Raw genomic sequence first — 6,346 nt, forward strand, 5'->3', positions numbered from 1 at the left:
CACGGTACCCGGGAGAAGCCGGCTACCCATCTATGGAAAGACTATACGATCATGAAGGCTTTTAAGAATTATAACATATTCGATGGTAACCACGGACTTGGCGGCGGTTCAAGTGGTGGCGGCTTTCATGGCCCGGGCGCCGGCTCAGGCGGTGGCGGTTTTCATGGCCAGGGCCATCCGAGTAATCAAGGCGGCTATAATCAGCAATCCGGCCAGGGCAGTCAGCAACAGCAGCAACAGTCCGGGTATCAGAGTAACCCAAAACAGCTGAACAGTGGGCAGTACCACGTGTTTACCACCAGTTTGTGCAAGAGGGGTCAGAAGCTTCATAAGACTGTTGTAAATGCTGTTGAGCCGGCGGTTCCACGTTATTTGAGATGGTCTGAACAGCCTATTGTGTGGAGTAGGGAGGATCACCCACCCCAGATTGATAATCCGGGTCATCTGGCTTTAGTGGTGGCGCCTCGGGTTGGTGGATATAAGTTCACTAAAGTGCTCATGGACGGAGGCAGTAGCATCAACATCCTTTATTATGAGACGTTCCGTCACATGGGGTTAACTAATAAGAGTCTTAAAACATCCAACACTGTTTTTCATGGGGTAGTGCCTGGTAAGTCGGCGTACCCAGTTGGAAAGATTGAGCTGGAAGTAGCCTTTGGAGATGAGTATGATTCTAGGTCTGAGAAGTTAACCTTTGAAGTGGTTAAGATCAAAAGCCCATGTCACGCTCTGTTTGGACGGCCGGCTTATGCTAAGTTCATGGCTCGGCCGTGTTATGTGTATCTGCAGCTCAAAATGTCGGGTTATAAGGGCACTATCACGGTACATGGAAGCAGGAAAATAGCCTTGGAATGTGAAGAAGGTGATGCCGCTTATGCCGAGTCTGTTTGTGCAACCAAGGAGTTGAAGTTTTATAAGGATAACGTTGACCCGGCAGACATGACATCTTTGAAAAAGCCAACTGCGGAACATGAGCCGACGTTGAAATTCAAACCAGCTGATGACACCAAGATGATTGATTTCGTGCCTGGCGATTCATCCAGACAGTTCATTATCAATGCTAACTTGGATCCAAAATAGGAAAGCGCGCTCATCGAGTTCATCCATGAGAACCGGGACATCTTTGCATGAAAGCCTTCTGACATGCTGGGTGTACCGAGAGAACTCGCTGAGCACACTCTCAATATTGATCCAAAGTTTAAGCCGGTCCGACAATTTCTTCAGCGGTTTAACAAGGAAAGGCGCAAGGCTATCGGGGAAGAGGTGGCCTGGCTCTTGGTGGCCGGGTTCATTGTTGAAGTTTTTCACCAGAGTGGTTGGCTAACCCGGTGCTTGTGCTTAAAAAGAACGGCACCTGGAGCATGTGTGTGGATTACACAGATTTGAACAAAGCTTGTCCGGCTGACCCCTTTGCTCTCCCTCGTATTAATCAAATCATTGATGCTACGATGGGTTGTGAGCGTTTGAGTTTTTTGGATTCTTACTCTGGTTATCATCAGATCAAGATGGCAGTTAAGGACCAGGAGAAGACAACTTTCATCACTCCATTTGGAGCCTTCTTCTATGTGTCTATGCCTTTTGGGCTTAAGAGTGCCTATGTGACTTATCAGCGGTGTGTACAGAATTGCCTTCATAAACAGATTGGACGTAATGTTCATGCTTATGTGGATGACATAGTGGTGAAATCCAGAGAGAAGGAAACCTTGGTAGTTGATCTGAAGGAAACCTTTGATAACCTCCGGGTCTACAAGATGATACTTAACCCGTCCAAGTGTGTTTTTGGAGTCCCAGCTGGCAAGCTCTTGGGTTTTTTGGTGTCTAATAGAGGCTATAAGTGCATCTAGTGCCACCCCTAGTTGGTTTTGGAGTATTGACGACAAACCTAGTTGAGGGACTAATGTGTTCGTGAGAATTGCAGGATAACACAGGTAGAAGTCCCTCATTGATTCGGTTTTACTACCAGAGATGACCCCTAAAAATGTATGAAGACATTGAAGCCAAAGGTGGTATATGAAGATATTCACATTGAAGACTATGACAAAAGAAGACACGTTATGAAGCCTATGGAGCTCGAAGAGTTTTAGCTATGTTGACTGCAGGGATAATCAAAGTCTCCGCTGCGTGCCCCGTCTTTGATGGAACTGAATATCCCTACTGGAAGAATAAGATGCGCATGCATCTTGAAGCCATTGACGTCGACCTATGGTATGTCATCGAGAACGGCGTTCCCAAGGCTGGAGAAGGTGTCACTGCTGCTGATGTCAAGAAGTTCACTCAACTGGACTCTACTGCCAAAAATATCATCTGTGGTCATCTGACAAAAGGACAGTATGGCCGTGTGAGTGCCTTGAAGACATCCAAGCTGGTCTGGGACTGGCTCTCCAAGGTCAATGAAGGCATCTCAACCCAGAGAGATCAAAGAATTAGTGTTCTTCGCAACCTCTTCAACCGCTTCAAGCGAAATGACAATGAGAATGTCCAACACACATTTGACCGGCTCACTGACATCACAAATGAGCTTCAAGCCCTCGGCGCCACTGAGATCACCAAACATGAAATCGTCAAGACACTGCTAAGATCACTTGATAGTTCGTTCGACATCCTAGCCCTGATGATTCAAGAATGTCCTGATTTCAAGACACTAGATCCGTCTGACATACTTGAGAGGCTCAACACACATGAGTTTCAGCTTTCTGAGAAAAGAGATATCTATGGTCCAAACTATGGGCGAACTCGTGCCTTGAAGGCAAAAGCTGTTTCCTCATCTGAAGAAGAATCTGACAGCAGTTCTGATGATCCTGAAAACATTGGAAGAGAACTTGCAATGCTAGTGAAGAAGTTCCAAAAATTCACCAAGAAGAAAGGCTTCAGAAAATCTTCACGATCAAGCTCAAGGAATGATGAAGCTTCTGCTCATGACTACAAGAAGAAAACATGCCACAAGTGCAAGAAAACTGGACACCTCATCTCTGAGTGTCCACAGTGGGACAATGAGAACAGAAGGTAGAAAAAAAGCAAGGAATATGATTCTGACGACAAGAAGAAGAAGAAATACTCAAAGTCTTCTTCCAAGTCTTCCTCAAAGTCTTCATCACACAAGAAGAGCTCATCTGGCAAGGCACGTGCGTTTGTTGGCAAGGAAATGGATTCAGAGGAGGAGTCCGCTTCTGAGGAGGCAGAGGTGGAGTCTGAGGAGGAGTCTGATTCTGGCATTGCGAGTCTGGCTACAGCATACGTCGCCAAGTCCATCTTCAACACTGAAGACAATGACTTCATCACCGACACCGATGCAAATGACAAGAATGACTCCACTCCTACCTATTGCTTCATGGCACGCGGTGCCAAGGTAAACACACGCACTACTCGCTATCAAACATCTAGTGACGATGACTCTGACTGTGATTCAAAACCCAGCTACAAAACACTTGCTAAAATTGCAACTGAACAACAGAAAGCTATGGAACATATTCAAAAACTGTTAGACAGAAGCGATGATCTGTTGGGTGCTGAAATGACTCGATCTGAATCCTTAATTGAAGACATAAAAAATCTTCATGTTAAGTATCAGGAACTTGAAGATCGTCTTGATACTCTCTCAACAACTCATGAAAAGCTTTCCTATGATTATCTTCAAAGGAAGCAAGAACTTGAGAAATTGAGAGCGGCTCATGAAGATCTTCAAAAGGAAAACGAATCACTTCGCGCTGAACAGATCAGTTCCGCTCAGGAAGGATTTGAACCACCATGTCTTAAATGCATTGAGCGTGATAATGCTACTTCTGTTGCTGAATGTTCCACTGCTACTGCTGTTGCAATATCTTCAACTGTTGATGTGGTGACTAACCCCTCTGCTGAGGATACCACTGCTATTGCTGATGAGAATGCTAGGTTGAAGACATTGCTTGAAATAGGGATGTACAAAAGTCTTAAAGGACATCAGACATTATGTGATGTCCTCAAGAAGCAGATTCTGAACCGAAACCCTAGGAAAGAGGGTGTTGGGTTCATGAGGAAAATAAATGCAGATGGCTCTTACTGGAAACATGAGCAGTACCCCATAACTACATGGGTTGCTGCAAAGGAACTTTCAGCAGATCCACCCAATTTATCTGGCTTCACTTGTGCTAACCCCATTATCATTAATGAATCCTTTGATGCAAACTATAAACTGTTTAAGAATCAGAATGGTGAAGTGTTTGCCAGGTACATTGGTACTAACTGCAGGAATGGACCGCCTATGAAGAAGATCCGGGTTCCGAAAAAGTGTCTGGAAAATCTTCCTGTGAATGTCTTCATGACACCTCACTTGAAGAAGACAAACCTCAGACCAAAGGCTTCATACGGTCCAAAGGCTTCATACAAACAGAGGACTCACCTGAGTCACACTAATGCAAATGTTTTGCAGGGAAACCATACTCAGGCATATGAATATGAGAGCGGTTCATCGAACCGTCATGTTCATATGACCAAAAATTATTCTGCTTATTCCTATGAGTATTATTGTCCACCTGCAAGACTGTTTGCTAAGGCTTCAAAGCCAAAATTCTCAGATGCTGCACTTAGACTTATTTCTTCTAAGCCACCCTTGAAGATATGGGTGGTTAAGAAGGCTTAACTCTCTTTTGCAGGGAAAGGTCTCCAGCAGAAAACCAAAATCTTCTGACGCTATTGCTGGGGACCTTAAAAATCTTGTAGGGAGCAAGATAAAATGCCCGAATGGCATCATTATGTACTTCGTTCCTGAATCGCATGCTACTCTCCCTATTAGTCCTAATCAGGATCTAAGTTTTCATAACCCACTGGTTCGTCAAATGTTTTTGCTTCACAATTCTCTTCGTGAAGCCTATCCCCCTAACTGCACTGTAGGGTACGACACCAACGTCTTCAAAGTCTTCAGAATGGATTATTGACAGTGGGGGTACAAATCACATGACTGGCAAAAGAAGCCTTCTTATGGACTCAACCTTACGTCCATCCGACAAGAGCCACATCACATTTGCTGACACTGGTAAAAGTAAGGTATTGGGTCTAGGTAGAGTTGCAATCTCAAAGGATCAACACATGGATAAAGTTATGCTTGTTGAATCCCTTGGCTTCAACTTAATGTCTGTCTCAATGCTTTGCGATTTGAACATGATCGTAATGTTTGGAAAATATCGTTGCCTAGTTCTAATGGAGACAAGTCTCTAGTGTTTGAAGGGTATCGAAAAGATGATCTGTACGTGGTAGATTTCTCAGCAGGGCCACAACTTGCAGTATGTCTTCTTGCAAAAGCTTCAGAATGTTGGCTTTGGCATCGGAGGCTTGGGCATGCTGGCATGAGGAACCTCCACACCCTTGCGAAGAAGAAGCATGTCATAGGCATCGAGGGCGTCAAGTTCAAGAAAGATCACTTATGCGGTGCCTGTGAAGCAGGAAAGATGACAAGGGAAAAACATCCTTCGAAGACAATCATGACTACTACTCAACCCTTCGAACTGCTCCACATGGATCTTTTCGGCCCCACTCATTACTCAAATTTTACTACTACTGCTTGCCTCTATGGCTTCGTCATTGTTGATGATTACTCTAGATATACTTGGGTGCACATAATCCTTTACAAGACTGAAGTGCAGGATGTCTTCAGACGCTTCGCCAATCGTGCTATGAACAATTTTGGTGCCAAGATAAAACACATCAGAAGTGACAATGGCACTGAATTCAAGAACACTGGCCTTGATACATATCTTGATACCTTGGGCATCACACATGAATTCTCAGCTCCGTACACGCCACAGCAGAATGGCATCGTCCAACGCAAGAACAGAACACTCATTGAGATGGCCAGAACAATGCTAGATGAATACAAGACTCCAAGAAAATTCTGGACTGAAGCCATTGACACTGCATGCCATACAATCAATCGTGTTTATCTTCACAAGCTTCTGAACAAGACATCTTATGAACTCCTAACTGGCAAGAAGCCAAATGTCAGTTACTTCAGAGTATTTGGCGCAAGGTGCTGGATCAAGGACCCACACCACACCTCAAAGTTTGCACCAAAAGCACATGAGGTCTTTATGCTTGGATATGGAAAGGATTCGCACTCCTACAGAGTCTTCAATCTCTTTCATTACAAAGTGGTTGAAACAGTGGATGTGCGGTTCGATGAGACAAATGGTTCACAAAGAGAGCAACTGCCAAATGTGCTAGATGAGATTCTAGCTAGTGAATCAATCAAGCTAATGGGAACTGGAGAGATTATACCTTCTAAAGCTCATCCTGAAGAAGAACTTATCATCTCAGCACCTGATCAACATGAAGACAATGCTCAGCCTGAAGACATTCCTCCCAACAACAACACAGA

Source organism: Triticum dicoccoides, chromosome 5A, assembly GCF_002162155.2.
Source record: "Triticum dicoccoides isolate Atlit2015 ecotype Zavitan chromosome 5A, WEW_v2.0, whole genome shotgun sequence".
Classification (NCBI taxonomy): domain Eukaryota; kingdom Viridiplantae; phylum Streptophyta; class Magnoliopsida; order Poales; family Poaceae; genus Triticum; species Triticum dicoccoides.